Genomic DNA, 23,016 nt, shown 5'->3' with positions numbered 1-23,016 from the left:
TAACCACATAGATGGTCTGCTTTTGAAAACTGTGATGACTTAAAAGTGTCAACTGGATGCATTCTGGAATTGTTTGGCTTGTCAGGCACCTTGAAGATGACATATCAGCTTTCACTTAGGATTACTGAAAAAAGGCAGAGTACAGAGGCGGCGATTAGCCAGACAATGCCAGAGAAAGCGCCATAATTTATTCAAGCACTTTAGAATGCTAGAATTATTTTAATAAAAAGCCCCCCAAGAAAGCTGATTGTTACCTTGAGCCAATCTGTCTATATAATCTGCCTAATGAATGAGACAAGTGCTAAACTATTTAGAATTTATGTGAATAAATGACTCATGAAGAAACACATCACTTTAATAGTGAATAGAGCTGAGAGCCAGCTATTGTGAAAGCCAATGACCCATGAACCAAGGCAAACAAAGCCTTCCCCCCTCCTAGACATTTCGACAGTTGAAAAAATATAGCCCATTGAAACAACTGATAGCTTAATTGACATATATTGTTGGGTTTGGAAGACTGGTTTCTAATTCCTGAACCGGTATAAATAAATATAAAGTTGGGTCATGCCAGGAAGCAACTCATCAATTAAAAAGCTTTACCCACATTCAAGCCTTTGTTATAATGGTGTAATTTGACGCACGGTGTCCATTTTTATTGAGACTTTACACTCTGATCACATTGAAGGGAGACAGCACCCAAGCTATTTATCTTGCTATGCTTTTAGTGATCAGACAGAAATATTCACCATGCAGCACAGGTATCAATATATTAAGATGCCTTTCGTTCATTTTGTAGCAATGGCAGCATGAGGCGATTTTTAATCATAGGTTAATAAATAAAGATAAAAGAGGATTGCAAGCCAGCAGCTGAAGAACTGGTTAATTAGTTCAAATGACTGTGTGAAATCCAGTCCTTCAGTGACTTTTCAAGCCACTGGATGCTTTTCCACACTTCTTTTAGCAACCCTGCCTCTTGCCTAGCCTTTCTGGTGTTCTTCTCTCTTATATATTGCTACAAAAGTTGGGTGCCACCCCCACCCTCTGCTGAGCAATAGCAAAATCCCAGGGGATTCCAGGCACTCACCCAGGGTCTATGTTCCTTTGGAGAATTAAGACACAACAGAGATTGTCGTAGCTTTAAGAAATATGGTTTATTCACCTGTTTACACCTTCAGTTTACATGGAGGGAGTCCAGCTCTTACAGCATGGTCATTTCAAGAGTGGCTTGTCTCCCCACAACCGTGCAGCCAGCCTTCAGCCAGCCTACCCAAGATGGACCTCTCTTCCTCCTTCTTCTTCCCAGAACAAGACTCTCTTTTCTTGTCATCTCACACCCAGTTACCATGGCAACCTTCCACCTCAGGGCAAGGGGGGAGGACAGTCCTCTTGCATTTCCAATGGCCCTCAATCACCTTGTATTGTTTCTGAATGGCCTTAGCTTGGCCAGGTCATTGTGCATAGGCTAGCTCAGAAATTCCTCTGCAGCTTGTATTTCATCCTTTGCATCCCAAATAATCAAAATTCTACCATTTATTAATTTCTAGGGTTTAAGGGGGTTCCACCTCAAATCTATAACACCATCATATATCTCTCTGTGTGTGTATCTGTGTGTGTATCTGAAGAAGTGTGCATGCACACGAAAGCTCATACCAAGAACTAACTTAGTTGGTCTTTAAGGTGCTACTGGAAGGAATTTTTTTATTTTGACCATCATATAGTTGCTGCTTGAGTTATATACAGGTTGGTTAGTGTGGAGTTGCTGAAATAAATGGGATTCAAGTTGGCCACGACTAAGTTACTCTAAGCTTGACTGAGTCTGGGTCCCTTATTTTTTTACTGTTGTGAAGGTCCTGCCCCACCCCACCTTCATGCTTTTAATGAAGAAGGTCCCTGAAAACTGAAGTCTTTTGGTGAAGAAGGGCTTGGAGACCTGCTTCCAGTCAAGGTCATGGGCTAGATGAACCATTGATCTCACCCTGTAAAGGACATCAGCATCCTATGTAGAGCTCCTTTTCCCTGCCTCCACCCACTTCTGCATCTTTCCTTTAGCCTCTTTGCTTTTGGGCTGCCTGTCTCTTAGTACAGTGGTACCTCAGGTTACAGACACTTCAGGTTACAGACGCTTCAAGTTACAGACTCTTCTAACCCAGAAATAGTACCTCGGGTTAAGAACTTTGCTTCAGGATGAGAACAGAAATCGTGCGGCAGCGGGAGGCCCCATTAGCTAAAGTGGTACTTCAGGTTAAGAACAGTTTCAGGTTAAGGAACGGACCTCCAGAATGAATTAAGTTCTTAACCCGAGGTACCACTGTATTCCTAACTATCCCCAGGCATCCTCAGTGCATCCCTTGTGTGATGTTTCAATCCTAGTTGTTCCTCTCCATCGCAGGTGCGGGACATCAATTGTTTTAAGTTCCATGACAAACTGAATATTCTGAGCCCTCACCGTAGTGCATTCAATCGCTATCAAACGCTGTACTGCCACAAGTAAAATGCAGACAAGGAACCTCAGGCAGCAGTCCTTCCCTGTGCCTCCTTTGAACAGGAGATGTCAAGAAGCTGAACTTTGGACCTTCTGCATACAAAACATGTACAGTACTCAACCACTGAATAACAGACACTGCCCAGTATTTTAGTTGCCACCTGGCAGTCGACTAAATATCTCTGTCTATTATCTACAGGGAAAGAAGATCTGTGTTTGCTCTCTGTGCGAAAACATTTCCTTAGATATGCTAAACAATTTTCAAATGATTCTTTCTACCATTTTACCTCATTGTGGGAATTAAAAGACACAGGAGTATTGCTGAGTTCCTGTACTCTCACGCAAGTGTTTTTATTGTACAATCGTGGGTGGTTTTCCTTAGTTCATCTTTGATGGCCTTCACCAGGAATCTTTTTTTTTTCTTTCCTGCAGCTGCATCAACCTTGGAGAGCTGACAAGTTATGTCATGCATGTGGCTATCACCATGTGCAAAGTGTCTGAACTGCTTTGGACTGCTGTAACGATAAGCCTTCAAATACCTATTTGGCAATTTCTGTACTTTAACCAATCACTGACTCTTATGGAGCAGCTGTATGTTCCCCTTCATTTGTTAACAAGAGACAAATCGTCCCTTGAAAACTTTGTAATCTGATTTGGCACAGGCATACTAAGAAGGAAGAGGTAAATATAAATCTCCCTTTCATTAGTATCTGTCACAAGGAGGAGATGAGGAAGAAGAGAACACCACAAGAGAGTTGCATGGGAAATGCAATTAAACAAAGCAGTTATCAGATGTGTTTTTGGTCTGGTTTGGTCTGCCTTAAAATAATAATAATAATAATAATAATAATAATAATAATAATAATAATAATTTATACCCTGACCATCTGGCTGGGCTTCCCCAGCCACTCTGGGCAGCTTCCAACAGAATATTAAAATACAATAATCTATTAAACATTAAAAGCTTCCCTAAAGCTTTCAGATATCTTCTAAAAGTCTGGTAGTTGTTTATCTCTTTGACATCTAGCGGGAGGGCATTCCACAGGGCGGGTGCCACCACTGAGAAGGCCCTCTGCCTGGTTCCCTGTAACTTGGATTCTTGCAGTGAGGGAACCGCCAGAAGTCCCTTGGCACTGGACTTCAGTGTCCGTGCAAAACGATGGAGGTGGAGACACTCCTTCAGGTATACTGGACCGAGGCCATTTGGAAGGCTGCTTCCAAATGGAGTCTATCCTAAGGTTACCAGACATCCCGGGGACAGTCCCCAGATTTACAAATCAGTCCACATACAAAATCCATTGAAGCTGAAGTGTCCCCGGGTTCATTGAAAAAAATCTGGTAACCTTAGTCTATCCCAGCAGGGGTTGCATTGGGGAGAAAATTTAAAAGACGCTCCAGGCAAGCCCTGTGTTCAGGACCCAGAGAGTGCAGTCTGACACCTCTACTTGTTCCTTTGCAGCCACCATTTTACCTTCTTCATACATCATCAGGTGTGATATCTGCTGTGGGATGGGGCACATGGCTTGGGCGAAATGGCCTTATGGGCCAAATTAGGACCTATTGTGTGACTTATTTGGAGGGCAGACCAGATGCTCCCCATGCCTGCATGGGTGTGTGTGTGTGTGTGTGTGTGTGTGTGTGGGCCTTGGTTGTACCAAGGGCTTAGTATGGTCATAATCCCTCTCATGCATATAATACTAATGACTTCTGTATAATTAGTATAATCATTAGTATTATACAGACACTGATCAGGGACGATGGGAGTTTTGGCCGGAAATTCTGGAAGACCGTTGGTGCCTTATCCGAGCAATAGAGCAACAAATTTTTAAAAAATGCTCCATCATCTATGTGACAGCCCTTTAAATCCTGCTTTATTAGTTACATGCCCCAAATTAACCTGTTTAGGCCAATATCATTTGCATAGTGCTGTTGGTTGGTTGTTTGGTTGGTTTTGGCTGTGAAGTGTTGAGCTGGCTTTTATCTCTTCAGGCCCAGAGATGGCTTGGGTTCAGAGGCCCCCAGAAAAGATCATAAGCGGGGAATCCTTTGATGTAATCTACACAGTCATTGCTTCCGACAACTTTTACCACTATTCTGTGGAAAATGGGATCCTTTCCCACAGGTGAGTCAATGAATGCAAGGTGGTCCTAGCTGTACACCTGTTCAAGGTTTGACAAACATCGATAAACCTGTACAACAAAATGGCCTTGACACACCTGCAATTCTTTCATACAAGTACAGTGGACGCTCAGGTTGCGAACGTGATCCGTGCATATAATTAGCATATAATACTAATGACTTCATAAGGCTAAAGCCCATTGGCCAATACAGAAATGTCAAAGGTGTCAGTGGCACTGTAAGGCCAAGGTGATACCACCTGTTCTTCCCAGGATGCTACAGCATGGTCACCTCTATATTCACAGGATGTAAGGTAGCTAGACCATTCTCTTTACTATTATGAATCATCAGTTCAGAGTCTGCAACACTATATTTCTTTCTCTTTTCTATTATTATTATTATTATTATTATTATTATTATTATTATTATTATCCCATACATTCCAAGAACTCATACCTACTTTCTTCTCCCCCCTCCCAACAATGCTCATGAAAATAAAGGCTAAGCAGAAATGAACATACGCCTCCAAACCCAACACTTCATTATTACTTTCTTTCATAAGAAAGTGCTATTCGCTATCTCTGATTTTAGGATTTAATGTCCTTCTTATTGGAGAACCCAAATTGCATAGAAAATAGTCTACAAAGCCACAGGGCAAGATGCAGTCAACACCTTTGAAATAGAATAAAACCTGTATAGCCTGGACTATCCATGAATGGCAATAAAATTGCTGACTGTACTGAGAAGGTACACATTAAATATTCTCTCCCGTTGCAACTAAAAATAGCTAACAGTTGAAAGAAATGCATTTTGTTGTTGTAAGTTATAAGGGATCCCTTTTTGCCTCTGCTTATGAAGTGTGAAATGCCTAACTCAGAAAAGTGTGGCCATTACAGAAGAATGCAGTGTTTCAATAGAGCATAAATTGCTCTCTATTGTGGTTGGTACTGTAAGTACTTCTTTTACTGCACAGACAGCTGATCGGAGCTGCTGCAGATATGGACAGAGCCTGACCAAATGTCAGCTTTGACTGAGCTTGGGTTGGTTTTTCAAATAAGCCTTCATGCCCTCAAAATAAGTGAAAAATTGCTCATTAAATCTAGAAAAAGACTCTTCCGTTGACCCCATTTTTGACCTTCTCAGTGGTCAAATGTGTAATGTTGAAGCTGTCAATTAGAGAGTTTATTTCAAAGAGAAAGACTACAGAATTTAGCCTAGCGCTGCCCATTAACATGAACTCTCCGATACTGGGTTCAAATGCATTCTTATGAGAATGTGTTCAGCCAGGAGTATGGAGCCAGTTGTTAGATAGTTCTCTAAATATATTCAAGAACCTTTCTTCAAGAATTCCTGGCTAAAGTGAGATTTATGCTACCCAATACTAATTTGACTCAAAATTGCCAAGAGCTAATTCTCTCATTTCTTTTATGTTTTCCTGGCAGCATGTATGGATAATAACTGTGCAAACTTAGGGAAGTAAAAAAAAGTGGAGACAATATATCTAAGCATTATTACTCAAATTATCCATCAGCCACCTTCAGTATAAAAACCTTCATGGAAACGTAGAAGCTTACAAAAATCAATACAAAAATCTATAACATACCACAAACCACTATGAACCAAATAATGAAATTAGGAGAGTTAATGTTAATTTAACTATAAACACTGGGGGTGGTTATTTTAGCCAAAACTCATTCCACTTTTGGTGGGAACAGCTTGAAAGAAAACTGGCAGAATGGAAGCAAGAAGAATTACCAACAAAAGAAGACTGGCAAGCGAAACTGATGGACTATGCAGAGATGGCGAAAATGACAGGAAAAATCAGAAACCAAGAAGATCAATTATTCGAAAAAGACTGGAGCAAATATTTGAATTATTGAAATGACCATTGTAAACACTTAAAATTACTGGCAGGAGTGTAAAGAGCTTGTAATGGTAAATGTTAATTAAATCTAAAAGAGAAACCTTTGATTAATTATTGGTTTATAAGTACAATATGCAGTCAATTTGTATCACAGTAGAAACCCATGAAGGGGTGGAAGGAAGTCAGAAGGTCAAATTGAAGCAGTAAAAATGTGATATATATATATATACCGTATATACATATATATATAGAGAGAGAGAGAACACTGGCTGAGGAACATTAAGGGCTGAGGACTAGTAAAGTATCAATGCCACAGAGCCAGTACGGTGTAGTGGTTAGAGGCTGGACTAGAATGTATCTGACTAGGGTTCACAGCCATGATCATCCATGAAGCTCACTGGGAGACTTTAGACCAATTATTGTCTCTCAGTCTAATCTACCTGTTTTGAGGACTAGATGGGGAAGGGCGAAGCCATGAACACCCCTTGAACTCCTTGGAAAGGGCAGATATAAATAAATCATAATAATACATTGCTACTTTGAGCTGAGGCCAGAAAACACTGGCAAGCAAGCCTGGAAATGAAAGCAGCTGATTGTAATGGGGACCACTGTTGGACATACAGTTGTTTGGTCCTGGGTGATCTCAATCTCCGTATTCGGAGGGGAGGAATTTTTTACGTTAGGTTAATTGGCATCATCTGAAGGTTTCACCTTCCTCATAGCAATCATAAAACTTTGGCAGGTTTGGCACTGGGTAGAGCAGGCTTCCTCAACCTCGGCCCTCCAGATGTTTTGAGACTACAATTCCCATCATCCCTGACCACTGGTCCTGCTAGCTAGGGATCATGGGAGTTGTAGGCCAAAAACATCTGAAAGGCCGAGGCTGAGGAAGCCTGGGGTAGAGCCTTTCTCATGGTCAGAGGGCAGGTTGTACATCTCTGCCTGTCCCTCTGGGGGGATGGGGTATCTCATTGAAGGGATCCAGGAGGAGGTGCTTCTGTCCAAATGCCTCAAGGCAGTGAGCCAGGTGAGAAGGCACCTCCTTGACATGTATCATAAGTCCCCCTCATCCTCGTATCAACCCCCAATGCATCTAGCAGGTGGGCTGGTTGATATAGGATAAGCCAAATGCCTAGGTCAAATCCCCTTACATCTGCAATCACTAAAGTTGTGGCCTGATTCGATCCAAATTAGCGTTGTCATGTGGTCTTTGAACTTGGGCTGCGCGGCAGCTTCATGGCGCATTGGCACAAAACCTGATGCAGGATTAAGTGTCGGAAGTATCAAACAAAATGCTGCATAACAGCAGGACTCAATAGGAACAGATTGATTGTGATGACTCTTTCCTCTGCATCAAATGAAACAATGACACACGAAGCGGGGCTATTTTTGTTAAGAGGTGAGTGCATCTTAAAAAATAAGACTCATTTATATAAAGGGTATGATTTGAAATATTCCAGCAGTGCCACGGTATATAAATATACCACAAGGCTTAATTAATTCAATTGAATATGCAACATTTTTGTGTAAAATAAAATATACTATCCTGGCGGCCCACACCTAAATACATTTACCTTGAAATATTTAAATGGAATTTACTTCTAAGTAAGTATGCTTGGGATAGTAGCTACTTCAACTTGGGAGTGTGATTTTTTTAAAAAAATATTTGTCTCAATTTAACCACCAAGTGATGGCAGTGAACTTACTCATGATTTCAGCTGTTTCATGTCACATTCTTCCTTTTAAATTCTTTTGTCCCAGACCACCACTGCTGTCACTTATAGTTCTCAGATGAAACCACTCAACTGTACTTGCTTTCAGGCAGCCACGCAACTTAAAGCAACAGTGCTACATAACAGAGGTACAGACACCTGGACCAGAGCCTGGGCCAGATCCAGATGCTAATTCTGCCGTCATGCCTTTTCTGGCAACACTGTAACAGATCCAAAAAATGCCACCCACAATGTCAGGTCTATGCAACAGAATAAATGGACACAAATATGACATCACACATGGCAATATCCATAAACAAATGGAAAGACATTCCAGTCTCCCAGGACATTCTGTAACTGACCTTTTGGTGGCTATTCCCCCACCCTACACTTTTCTCCTTCATGTAACTGACAGCTAAGATTTTGCTTCATGCATCTGATAGAGGGGGACTAAGTCCATGAAAGTTTATCCCATAATAAATACTTTAGTCTTTAAGCTGCCGCAAGACACTATGATGGTTTCTGCTGCAAGAGGCTAACATGGGTAACCCTCTGGATTCCTATCACAAATCTTGTTGTAAGTGTTCTTTGTGATGCCGTTGCATGTGGCCAATGCTTTTTCTCAAGGGGATGTGGTTTTATGCTCCAGGGGCTTGGAAGATGATTTAACTACAGTGGTACCTCGGGTTACATACACTTCAGGTTACATATGCTTCAGGTTACAGACTCCGCTAACCCAGAAATAGTGCTTCAGGTTAAGAACTTCAGGATGAGAACAGGAATCGTGCTCCGGCGGCGCAGCAGCAACGGGAGGCCCCATTAGCTAAAGTGGTGCTTCAGGTTAAGAACAGTTTCAGGTTAAGTACGGACCTCCGGAACGAATTAAGTACTTAACTCGAGGTAGTACTGTGTTCACTTCTTCCCATTATTAGCCGTAAGTGACCCCATAAGCAATACCATTGTGCGTTCTTAAGGGCAAGGAACACTCTCAGATAAAGCAAGAGACTCCATCTGCTATACTTTTAAAGCAGTATCATGCCACTTTAAACAGTCAGAGCTTCCCTCAGTGAATCCTGGAAATTGTAGTTTGATAAGGGTGAGGAGCCAACTTCCCACACTTAACAAACGACAGTTCCCAGCATTCTTTGGGGAACCCATGGCTGTTTAATGTGGAAGTGCTCTAAATGTATAGTTCAGATGCAGCCTAACAATATCTCAGAACTACAAGGTGTGCAAGAAAAGAAAACATACAATGCAAAAATCATTCTGTCTATTTTTTATTCTTGTGCTCATCTCCTTTACTCTTCTGTTTAATATTATGGTTGCCTGGAGGTTACGTATTAAGACTATCTGTATTTGTTCATAAGTTTTGAAGCACCAGATGGCTTCATTATCAGCTATTTTCAAGTTCATTATTGTATTATGCCAAAAAACTAATTGTGATTTCTCGTGTAATATGTGTTCTCTTCTGAACCAGATGGGTCACAGCATCCAATGGTTTGAATGAAAGAACAATCAAAATGAATTCTCACACAGAAGATCCATCCTTGGACTTGACTTGCTTCACTATGACTTCTAAGCACCAATCTTATAATGGGTCACTATAATTCACAATAGCTTTTGATCTATTTTTCTGGTTGATAAGACCTTCAGATTTGCTCTTCATAATTTTCATGCTCCCCACTTGCCCATTGTAAACAGTGTCACCCCTCACTGTCAACACTTTGTGACAAAGGGAAAAAAGCTAAATATTTATTTGGTAATATTGTGTTATATAAGCTGCAACACTTAACAAAATAGTACTAAAAATAATATGAATGTGTGAATATTTCCCTTTCTTCACAGATGACTTGCTTGTGTTAATGAAAAGCCTTCCATCTCTAAATGACAATACTTAATTTACAATGGTCCCAGGAGAATTTCCAGGGTTGCCTACAGGCTACAGAGCATCTTTGTATTTTTTTATTTATATATCACTTTGAGATCCAGAGGCATCTCAAAGCAACTTACAATAATAAAAATAAAAAATGCACCATAAATTAATTCAAACAACACGAATACAAAAAACCTAAATGTTCATCCAAAGAAATAAGTAATCTAGAACAGCAGAAAATAGCCACCCCTTCGACACAGAATGAACACTCAACAGCCATCAGAGATGGAAGAGTTGGAACTAGGCAAGCTTTCCTAGGGAGAGAATTCCACAGTTGCCAGTCTCTGAATATCTCTTGGAAGCAGTACCCAGAAAAGGGCTGTGACGATCACACAGGGTCCCCAGACGTTTGATGGTCTATTGATCCCTGTGCCACCACTGTGATTCCTTCCCCGCTGCCACCAACCCGTTTCTCTCGGGTACACACAGAGTCCAGACAGTTGTTAACATTAAATCAAATAAGCAAGTTTATTTTATAAGCCCTAACAAGTTTATGGTTTCAGATAATTTTTCTTGTCAGTTTCTTAATCTTAGTTTCTATAATGGCTTATACCTTTCCTAATAACTGCTAACTGATTATCCCAACTGTCTATCTGACTCCTCCTATCAGTTTCTCTCACTCTCTCACAACACAACTCGACCAACCCACAGACTTATCCTCCCTCTTCCTTCTCCAACTCCCAACTCTCAACTGACTTCCCAACAACTCCAACTCTAACTCCTCCCCTCAGGTTCCCACTGACCAGTCACTTCACTCTCATTTAACCCTTTCCTTATGACCCATCTAGGAGGGCAAACGCCACAAGGGCCTTAGATTTTTATTTCAAAATCCGTGAAGGTGCATACAAGGAAGGGCAGTCTGTCAAGTACTGGGGTCCTAAGCTGTGCCAGGCTTAATAGGTCAAAGTCAGCGCTTTGAATTTTATTCAGTTGTTTAAATATTTACTATCCACACTTTCACTACATATATCTAGGTAGCTTACAAAAGAAAAAATATAACAAAATTAGTCAATAAATACATTAAGAAGCCACTCGCAGCCACGTACAATTCAGGGCTTACTACATAAGAAGGATGTATTTGCTTGTTGAAAACCAAGGCTGACATTGACCCTTTTATATTTTGTTGTATGCAGTTTGCTCAGTGCAAAGACTGCAGAACTGTAAAATAAGATACAAGCTCACAGCTAACTATTAAAGGGGTTTTTTTTGTATTTGAGCTGTTAAATGCATCTTTAAAACACTACCATTAAGATTAGGTAATGGTCTCTCTGACAAGTAAAAATGTTTAAACAGCATAATCTTTGTATTGTCTCAGGAATAACGCACATCATAGGTATACTGCGATGTAACGTGTGGGAAGAGGCATGTCAGGTTGATTTAGAAAAGTGGGGGAAAACAAAAGCTGGAGAAATTCTCATATAAAACCTCAAACCCAGAGATACACAGGAGAGGAAAATCCTGTCTTTCAGCTATGTTCAGAGAGATGTGATGTATAAAATCAAAGTGCAAGTCATACAGATCAACAGAAAAATAGTGGCTTGCTAATTTGACAGAAATTTCATGAAATGGGAAAACCATCAAGTAAACCCACAGTTAAGATCTTGAAACCTCTCCTCTTCTAGCCACTGGCTATGAGAAAAATAGCATTTCATATGCAGGCATGCCTTTTTCCTATGGGGAGAAGTGAGACAAAACAAGAGAATTGAGACTTGCCCATGTGACTTGCCGGGACTACCAGCATTAGACCTGTGAAGGAAGCCACCAATGGGCCCAATTAAGTGTGCAGGAAAAGCTGGAAGATCAAAAGAAAGACTAGAGGAAGCTCACCTGCTGCTGCTGCTGCTGCTGCTGCACACCAAAGTGAGTAAGGATTTATAAACACCACACTGCTACATTTTGTTGCAGGTCCCACATGTTTTATAGTCTCAATTACTTCTTTCCAGAAAAGAGATTTTTTTGGGGACAGGCCCATCAAATATGATCATCATTTGCCTGCTCTTGCCCACTTCCAACATTTATCATCCTAAATTAAGTACATTTTTCTTGACTTAACTGAAGCATTCTACCACCAATACATCATTTTTATTGTGATTTCTCCATAAAAACGTGGACTATTTAATTTGAGGCATAAAAACCTAATTCCGCATACTCACTGCTTTGGTGCAGTTCATGTCTCTTTTCCAATCAAAATCAATTTTTTGTTTGATTGAAGGTTCTTTTGGGTGGGGCTGGGATGTATTTTTGCTTATGTGCCTCTGTAAATCAGCATGTACCTTGTTGGTGTTAAAATAAATATGATTTGTACAATCATTTTGTTTTTAAATCTATTCTTATCTGAACACACGCATACACATATAACTAATGTATCACAAGTTGTAGACTGAAGATGACTAAACAAATATGAACATCACAGTTATGTACTGCTGTAAATTATTTTCAGGATGGAGATTGTCTTCCTTTATCCTGCCTTCCTTTCCCCGAAGGAACACTTTAGAAGTAACACAGTATGTCTTCTAGAAGGTGAAAAAGTGAGGCACTGTTTTAAGCACCTGCTGCCAACTGCCTGAAAAGAGATGTAAGAAGTGTTTTTGGAAGAAACCCAGGTCTTATCATCTGAAGAAGGAAGTACCATAATAGTGTTCATTCAGAAAGAAGTAGCAAATTGATTTACTGAATGGAAAGAAAGAAATAGCTCAAAACTGATATCTGGGGGGAGGGGAGAATCAACCACAGCTGTGTGTATTTCATAAACCAATGTGTGTTAACAATAAAATACCAACAAGTCTGGCCAAGACTAATATCTTCACAGAGATCTTTGGACATCATAATCTCTAAGCAGTACTAAAGAAGGATGAAGGCTTACTATTATAGATTTTTCTTCTGCTAGGGGATGTAGGTCACTAGTGTTCTTGCCTCTCGAGTGCCTGATACCTGACATCTTATGTATCCAAGACCTCTGTTTTTATTGAGCTCTTGCCTTTGTGTGTCCATATGCTAGGAGAAAAGTGATGTCGTAGGTGGTATTGGATGGGTGGCAAGCATGGGCAAACAGGCAAAGGAACAGGCAAATGGGTCAGGTGAAATGCAGATGAGATACAATTTAGTTATGAAAAGAGCACCAGCAAAAAAACTGAACTGGAGTCCAAGCTCAGCCTATGCAGAAGCTGTTGACCAGCAGGTCAGTTGCCAAAGTCACGCTTCATTTTATAGGGGTTGCTGGGAGGCTGGAGCAACCGAAAGCAGGAAGCAAGTGTTGTCAACTGAGTCCATTTTCCAAAGCAGGTTTGGGCAATTCCTCAGGCAATTTCCCCAGCTACTGCTTTTCTGGTCTTGATTCTGCCAATGGCATTGATGATGATTGACTTTTCCCCAGGCTTTGGCCAACGGTTTAGTAATCTGATTTCCACAGGATGAACCTGATCTGGCAGAGACGAATCTTTCTGACTTCAATCTGTTATCTGCATCGGCCAAATTAACAATATAGCCAGAGCAAAAACTCAGATGATCACCAGCTGTTAGTTGAGGATGGTGGCAGCAGCAGCAGCAGCAGGGGGCACACACCTAACTTTGCAAATATTAATATAGCAGAGTGGAAAATGGAAAGGGAAAAATATCAGCAAAAGAGCTTTCCTCCATGCAACAAAACAAAAAACGTTCCCCGTTCCCTCCCAAGGCATTTGGCTGAAAAGACACAGGTTGTCCACATCCTCAGCAGGATAGCTCTTTCTTCATTCTACAAATACATGAAAACATTTCCTGCCTATTTATTTGGACTTCAAACATAAGGCAATACAAAAGTGACAAGATGTTGGAACTGGCATGTTCTATAACCTAATACTGTTCCTATGGTGTATAACATTGGTGCTGGCACTTCAGGAGTATTCTAGCACTTGCAATTACGATTTGTCTTTTGTGCCAGGAATGTCCTTTAGAATGGGTAAATGCACCAGTGCTATAGCCTACAAAGGTTGATACTGGCAATTTCTGTAGAACACTACCAACCCAGAAATAGTGACCGAATGTTCAAAATTGCACACAGCACTGCTGATAATCCATGTTATCCCAAACTCTCAAATTAAAAAATAAACTTTGAATATATCAAACACTTTGAAGTTCCTTTGGGCTGTCTGTTTTTTGCCAAGCCAAAATGAGTATTTAGCAGTGAAAAGGCTTAAGTGTTTGCTACTTTGTTCTGTTTTTGGCATCAAAAATTGAGCTAGTTTTCCTTTTAAGTTCTGTCTGAAGCAAAGTTGAACAAAAATTTCTCAGAATACCTTTTCCTCCAAGAAAACCTAATGTTTTTCATTGTCTCATCCTCCCTCTTGAGGACTAAAAACACGTTGCAGAAATTTCTCTGAGTATGTCCACCATTATTATTATTATTATTATTATTTGCAGCAGCAGCCATTTTCATCTCTCATCACCCTAAAATATCCCATAGCAGCACTACAACTGGGACATTGTGAAGGATACAAAATGGTGGTCTGGATGCCAACACAGTTATTGCTGTTGCCACTTGCAGTGAAAGAAAAAAAGAAAAATACCTGGAAGGGTCTGGATAATTTCTCCCCCCCCCCCGGGATAATTTAATGGAAATGTTTTCCCCAATTTCTTGGCCTACAAATAAGATCTAACTGAGATTCTGGCATTGCTTCTATGAAATTAGTGCAAAACAGCATTCCAGCTGTGTACCTGTAAGTCTAACTAAAGAACAGACAACCAAATCTATGGCATTCCTTTTCACCACTTGCATATACAGACACGCTTTGCATAAATCCCTATTATTTATACATAAAGGTTTATAATAATTAAAAATTAAAAATATTATGTGTTTAGTGTTCTCCTGGTTTGTCTTAATGATGGCGCCATAACCTTTCTTATGGAACATTTTCTGAAATGACTTTTTAAATTTGAATTTTGGCTTTTGGAGCATGTAAATAGCCCATTTTACCCTCAATACTTTGTGACAAATTTATAGCAGCTACTTGCTAGTAATTCCCTCCCCCCCAGGTTTTTGGTAATAAGATATGAGGTGGCTCTTAGTGCACCTATTAATCTCCTGCAGCCTTTTTCCTTTCCTCTGTTTTATTTGACATGTTGTATTATTTACTACCAGCATCCTATTGATATTTACTTTAATCATGTTTATTCCTCTATATTACTTTTTTGCAGGAAGAGCTAGGGTGGCCATGCCTTGGGGTAACAGTGGCAATGTTTGAAGAGAATATATTATCTGTTCTTCACTGCTGTTCATGCACTGACTTATACATTGGGGGGAAAGCTGAGTGCATGAATCACAACAAACAGTCTCTCCAGAAAACTTGGGAAGTTTCTCCCTCCCCCCCCTTCAATTTTTATGCTGCTCGGATCCATTGTGATTATTTGACATGAGTCCTATTATTTAGCTGTGACTGGCCACAACGTATTACTTTAGTTCATTGGCTGGAACAAGCAAGCAATCATGTCATTGCTCAGTATCTAGGGCCTGTCACAATTCACAGCAAGAGAAGCATCTGTCTTGTACAAAATTTGGATTCCCACCCACCTTCTGAGTCACAAAGGCCTTTGATGAAGACAACTTTGTGCATGCTTGTTACATAAATTTGGATAGAATGTGGCATCTGAAGGTTTTCTATACTGTAATGATAGGACCACAGAAGATAAAGGATGTAGCTTTTGTAATATTGATGGACACCAGATAGCATGTGGGAAACATGTGAATACATCCAAACCCTGCTCAGGCCTGATCTACTCTCAGAGCCTATTGCAGAACCCTCTACTTTTGGTGCCACATATGAAAATGCCCTCAATCATACACACTGAATGTTAAGTATTGCGTTTAAAAAAGGTAAATGTGTGTGTGTGTGTGTGTGTGTGTGTGTGTGTGGAAATAAGTCTCTGCTCTGCAAAACACCAAATAAAAACTGACCTGTCAAACTCGAGTATCATCTGCTGAAATTGCACTCCTACCCACGTTGCCTGTGTTGTGTTTAAACATATTACAGAGTGCCTAAATGTACATTTCTGAAGTTTAAATCAACATTCCAACAGCCCTGTGGTGGGAATCCTATTTGAAATAGTGTGAATTGGGTGTAAATCCACTCATCTGAGCCAGCAGGCTTCACTTGGGTATTTAAAGGGGCTGCCTCTTCCTCTGCACACACTTTAGGCACTGGGTAAGCCTTAGTCTTGGTTGGAGGGAAACTTGCCTGCCCCTCCAAGGGTAAGGGCTCCCATTAAAGGAATCCAGGAAGAGATGCTTCTGTCCAGATGCCCAGGCAGGGGTCGTGGCCCCAGCACTCCTCAAGGCAGTAATCCATCAGGGATGTTTCTATTTCATTTAAGTCATACCCTCCTCACCTCAAGGTTGACCACAAAAGAAATACTTCCAGTAAGCAGGCTGGATGCTAATGGTTATACTCAATGCCTATGCTAAACCTCTTACATCTATAATCGATATAGTTGTGGAAACTCAGGGGGCTGCAACACCTGGGCACATAAGGCTCAGCAGAGACCATAGAAAACATTCAGTTCTTTTTATTCTTGTGGCTATGGGATAATTGACCTTCTTATGTGAGTCTGTAGATGTAGGGCACACACCCAAGGCAAAATGTGGGGCTCTCTTCCATTCCCTTAGAAGCAACAGGGTGCAGTCACTTTAAGAGTCTCACCACCAGGAACCTGTCCATACCATGGATGAAGACTCCTGTCCTCTCATCTGGCCAGCCTTCCTTTTCACTGCATGTTGAACGGCCATTTTAAGGGGAGAGAAACACTGAATGACTGCATTGCTGAGTGAATACTGCTATTATTAATTTAACTTTCTACTATTGCTCTTTGAATAATTTATCCAGTTACCCTTTTAATGGTAGGTTTGCAGCAACTCCACACCTGCAAAAGTGGTTAATTCAGCAAACTATGATAATAATCTATTCCAATTAAAGTATGAATGTTTATTGAATAATTTATGTTACACTGTTAGTTGCTCAGTGTTTCACCGTCTTGTCTTCCGAGTCCCAGTGTCGTTAGCTTCTGCAAGGAGAGATGCCCGTGAACTTCTGTATTTAATGTGCCAATTTGTATGTACAAAGTTAAAGCTCTTGTTCATCCATTGCAAGAAGATGCATCTTGAAAACAGCTTTGACAGTTGGGTGTATACTGGGCCGTCATTGTTTAGAATGGCGCGCACTGACAACAGTATGTCATAACAACACTTTTTCCTGTTTCAGTGCACAGCCATTCAAAGTTGCTTAAATTATCGCACATCAAAGGTAAGCCGCGTTGCAGCCTGGGCACATAGCAAAATGATCACACTTCTGCTTCACCATGTGCAAAACTATGCACAGATCAACCTACATTCTCAATGGGTTGCATCCAGTGGTGGCATGGAGTTCATGGAAGGTTATTTGATCCAAGTAGAGGCTTCCATAAATGGAAGCAGGGGTGACATCCCCCCCTGTTCTCTCTTCATGATTCCTTGCTACTTCCCATGCTATTCCCACACTTCCCAACCTTCAGATTATCAAAAAACCACCTTTCGCCTGTTCATGGAAGTGTCCACTGGATCTAGTAAGAACTGCCAATGAGAGATCCCCTTCCATGGGCAATAATACAGTTTCATATACAACCCAGTGCACCTAGCTGGCCATGTGAATTGCCTTGCGAGTTATGTATACTATCCAGCTATAAGAAGTTATGTGTTTGCAACTGAATCCCTACATTATGTTGCTGGTATGCAGGCCATAGTTAATTCACAAGGCATCTTTAAAAAAATAAAAATGAATTAGATCACATTTTCATTCTCCAGGCATGCATCAGTGAGATCATTTTAATATTTTGGTGCAAATTCAAAGGCAAGCGTTTGCATGCTTGCAGGCTCCTCCTGTTGATATGATATAAGGAATTCACTCATGGAATATTCACGGTGCTACACTAAGTCAATCACAGAAAACAGAAATAGAAATGTAAAAAGAAAGAAAGATATGAAGTTAAGCAGATTTGGAGAAGAGTGTGTTGTTTTAGGAAAGCAGATTTTGGCAATAAAAATGGTTTTTATTGTCTATACCGTGGCATATATGCATCATGGAAAAGACTACCTCAGAAGCACTGGTGATGTGTGATATTCTAACAGTCATCTATGTGACTCAGTTACAATTTGGCCTGGTAAGCGACAGTTCATATGTGTGCCTATGTGATTATTTGGGCAAGTTGGGCAGACCTAATCCAGCTCTCCCCATTCACCAAATATATTATACCACTTTAGCTACTGTGTACACCTTATTAAGTGTATTACAGCAGCCAACATGGATTAATAGAATAAAAAAGTTAAACAAATAAAATTTAGTATCACTTTCCTTGGTTGTAGAATAACAAAGAGGTAATATCTCCCTCAGGCCTCCTGTTGTACATCTTCTTGGCAATTTCCCTGTGGAAGAGCATGCTACCACTTATTGTTGGTTGTTTTGTTAGTTTCTTAGAAACAGAAGCAAATAATGTTGCCACCTGGATAATCCTTCCTTGTGGAAACAGAGATGAGCAGCTTGATGTCAATCATTTGACAAATGTATTTCACTCTGTGAGCAATGTTTTTATTTTATTCATTTATTCACTTATTTCAAGGCTTATATTTCACCGCAATTGAGCCTTTGAGGCAGATTAAACTACATTCTAAGCAACATCTGGGATGGGGAGGGAGAGACAACACAGAGTTTTCTATCAAACCAATGCAAGACTATGAAAGCAGTTTTATTGTAAACTTCTGTGGGTTTAATAGAAGAGTTCACCAAGGTCAACTCCTCTTCCCTGAAGGATTCCAAGTTGATTGAACATGACTGGTTCTATCATGTATTGTTCCAAACTTAGAGATACCTAATAATTAACCTTTTTTTCTTTTCTTAGAAACCGTCATTTATTCAAACACGCCCCCCCCCCTTAAACTGTTACTAAGAGAATTTAGGTTTCACATCTTCTGTAGCCTTTGGTTACTCAGTTTTAGTTAACGGTCTTTCATGAGATACTGTTTGAAAAGGCTTTGTGAAAACTTGAAGGCTTGACAATATTGGCCCAGTTCCTGATTCCAGCGTTCTTTTCAAAGGATTTCGACAGATGAGGTGTAATTTGCTCTTTTAGGGGCCATGCTAAATATCCCCATGTCATGTTGTTCTCACTTGCTGTGCTTTCCAATTTTCTTTTTAATTATTTTCTTAATTGTACTGGTATTAAAGGTAAAATTTGCCAGTCTGTAATTGAGAGTCACCTAAAGCACTCTAGAAAAAGAATGGTCATATCACCACACACAGAGGTAGGTGAATTACATTTAGGCCAAGAAATTAAAGGAGCAACAGTTGAAAAAGACGTTCACACTGCGCTCATTAAGAAAAGGAGCTCGTTGTCACCAGACCCAAAGGGAGAACAAGAGACAATAAATACATTTAAATAGGTTACAACTTTCTTCCTTAAAAAAAAAATGGTTTGCAAAGGGACATATTAACTAATCAACCTAGCTTGGCTCTACTTAGGGTATATGCTACTTTCTGTCAAAGTGCTATTTGAGATATTATAATATCCATAGTTGCAAGCAAAAAGACCTTCCTAATGCAGACAACCCATGTGCAGGGAATACTCTTTTCCATGCATGACTCCAGGAAAAGAAATCAGCTCAGATTCTATTATTATTATTATTATTATTATTATTATTATTATTATTATTATTATTTTAAAGAGCTATGTTATCGTACTCCCTGGGTCCCATGGAAGCGTACAAGATAAACTTCAGGATTGCAGTCTAAAAGATATGACACACAATGAAAAAGGGATGGGGAGAGAAGAAATAAAAAGCAAGCTCAGACCCCAGTTTTTGTAACAATCAGCTGGGATGGAAGCAGTTCAGCTTGTCTGACAGAATGGCTGGTGCACGGCGATAATGAAGACTGACCCAGGTTCACCTAGTAAGATTCATGGCTGAGTGAATTCAAACATTGTCTCCCAGGTCCCAATCCAACATTCTAACCACTACATCACACTGGCTGTGCAACTTGATACACAATTTTTTGCAGAGCATTTTTTTCCTAAACTAAATCATTTTTAAGTACATTTTGATGCACCCTTTATTCTAGTGTATGCATTTTTGTATACATTACCTGACACTGCAAAATTCTGAGAAGTGTGAATTTTGAAGGATTGTTGTGTTGTTTTGGAAAGAGCAAATCAGGTAGGTTCACCTTCAAACAAACTGACTTGTACATCTCCCCCATTTTTTACTGTTCAGTTAATACATGACATACACATATATCATTGTTATCTATCTATCTATATCTATCTATCTATCTATCTATCTATCTATCTATCTATCACCTATCTATCTATCATCTATCATCTATCATTTATCTATCATCTATCATCTATCATCTATCATCTATCTATCATCTATCATCTATCATCTATCATCTATCATCTACCATCTATCATCTATCATCTATCTATCTATCTATCTATCTATCTATCTATCTATCTATCTAGAATCATCATTTCTAGTGCCATCAATGTACATACAAATACACACAAGTAGGTCCTTTTCAGTGAAATGCTGGTTCTACATATCCAATTTGAACCTCTTCCTTTCTATAATTGCTAAAGAAAGATCTCTTCCTTCAACCCCTGCACGGGATTTCACATGAGGTGAGTACAAACTAAGTAATTATTTTCTATTGTTAGATTTTGGCCTTCGAGCTAAAAGGCATTCTTTATACATGTTATGTATTTGAAAGTTTAGTGAACATTTAATGAAAATAGAAAGCTACCTTATGCTGATTTAGACCACTGACACATATAACTGTCCCTCTCCCAACCTCATTTCTTCCAGCTGTTTTGGGTTACAACTCCCACCATCCCAGATCATTGGCTATGCTGAGTGGGGCTGATGGGAACAGTGGTCCAAAAACATCTGAAAGGTGCCATGTTGGAAAAGGCTGATCCAACCCCCTACTGGCTCTCAACAGCAGACTGAATAGCTGAATAAGGTTTTGTACCAGAGATAGAAAGTCAGTGGGACACACACACACAAACACACACACACACACACACACACACACACACACACACTTAGTCATCAGTCATTATTTGATTATGGGCACCCAGGGCATGTCTCTATTACTAAGGCTGAGTTCACAATTAGAACAACCCTACTCCCTGCAATATGTGCTTGTTTGTGTTTAATTTTTCTTGGGTTTCACTCTCCTTAAATTTATGTATTAGCCTTCATTTCCCAGTTGTCTGCAATAGAAGTTGCACAGATTTATTGTGGATTAATTGAAACTGGAAAGACTCTCTTATATAATTCAGGGCAAGGAAAGCCGATACAGAGACAGGATAAGGCAAATGTTTTGCTTTTTAAAAAATGACAAGATAAGCAAAGTTATTCCTTCTTGAGCAGAAAATATTGGTATATTGATTAATCTCATATTCAAGATCTAAAAGGTCTTAAGGTCAATAATAATTCCATGCTCTCATCTAACTGCGGCAGCATAATTCAAATCGTTTTAGTTATCTTCAGCTTTGCTTATGAACACCAGTTAAAAAGGGCCGCTGGGATTTAATTAAATCAATAGAGTATCATCACTATCCTCATGCTTAATATTTGTTATACTGTCTGTCTCTAGATATAGCACATATTTCAGGCAAACTCAAAGAAAAGTCCTTAATGAGAGTTTTATATTTATTTCTTTGGATTAAACTGTTTCATTAACAAGCACAGCTGATAATGTAGTACTGTCAGTTTTCCTGAATAATGAAACAGCTTATCTGCAGGAATAAATGTAAGATCCTCTTAATGACAATACTTTGACTTTTTGCACTTTTTCTTTTCACCTAATTGAGATGGACAGCTTCAGATTCAGACTATTGCCACAAGGAGTTGAAACATACAATTATTTCTTTACTACAGACTGTTCCCCCTTCATATTTCATGTAAAAAGTATTCATGGGATGGTTATCATTACAGAAGCAGTAATATTCACTGGCTCTTTCTTTCTCTGCTTCTGTTTCAAACATAACGTGATATGTGCAGTCTGTTTACATAGAAGCGTGCTTCAAGATGGCTGTTTACTGTGGGATCAGTGCTTCTTTGTAGCATCCACACAAAATTAGGATTAGGCCAGTGGCAGATCTAGTCCAGAATCCTGTTCTCACAGTGGCCACCAGAGGTGCTGAGTTGTGCCCAACATGGGGGAACATTGCACATGCATGACGTCACACACGCATGGCACTGGCACACTGAACTTCTCAAAGGGTTGCACCAGAGTGATCACTGTATCCTGCACACAATTACTCATACATGTGTTCAACTGAAATACAGTGGTGCCCCGCAAGACGAATGCCTCGCAAGACGAAAAACTCGCTAGACGAAAGGGTTTTGCGGTTTTTGAGCTGCTTCGCAAGACAAATTTCCCTATGGGCTTGCTTCGCAAGACAAAAACGTCTTGCAAGTTTGTTTCCTTTTTCTTAACACCGTTAATACAGTTGCGACTTGACTTCGAGGAACAACTCATAGAACGCGGTGTGGTAGCCTTTTTTGAGGTTTTTGGTGATTTTTGAAGCTTTTCCAAAACTTTTCCAACACCGTGCTTCGCAAGACGAAAAATTCGCTAGACAAAAAAACTCGCGGAACGAATTAATTTCATCTTGCGAGGCACCACTGTAAGTTAAATTTAAACTATGGGTGCAGTGCCGTATTTACGTATAAGCTAAACAAGCTATAGTTTAGGGCCCCACTCTCTTGGGGGCTCCCCAAAAATATACTTCTTCTTCTTCTTCTTTTAAAATAATGTTTATTAAAAGTTTAAGAATTAAAGTAAAAAGTAAAAAAGGAAGAGAAAAAATAAACAATACAAATATAGACTTCTTCTTAATT

Source organism: Podarcis liolepis (assembly GCF_965112155.1).
Source record: "Podarcis liolepis genome assembly, chromosome: 10".
Classification (NCBI taxonomy): Eukaryota; Metazoa; Chordata; class Lepidosauria; order Squamata; family Lacertidae; genus Podarcis; species Podarcis liolepis.
The sequence above is the reverse complement of the archived record's forward strand: the minus strand, read 5'-3'. Positions refer to the sequence as shown.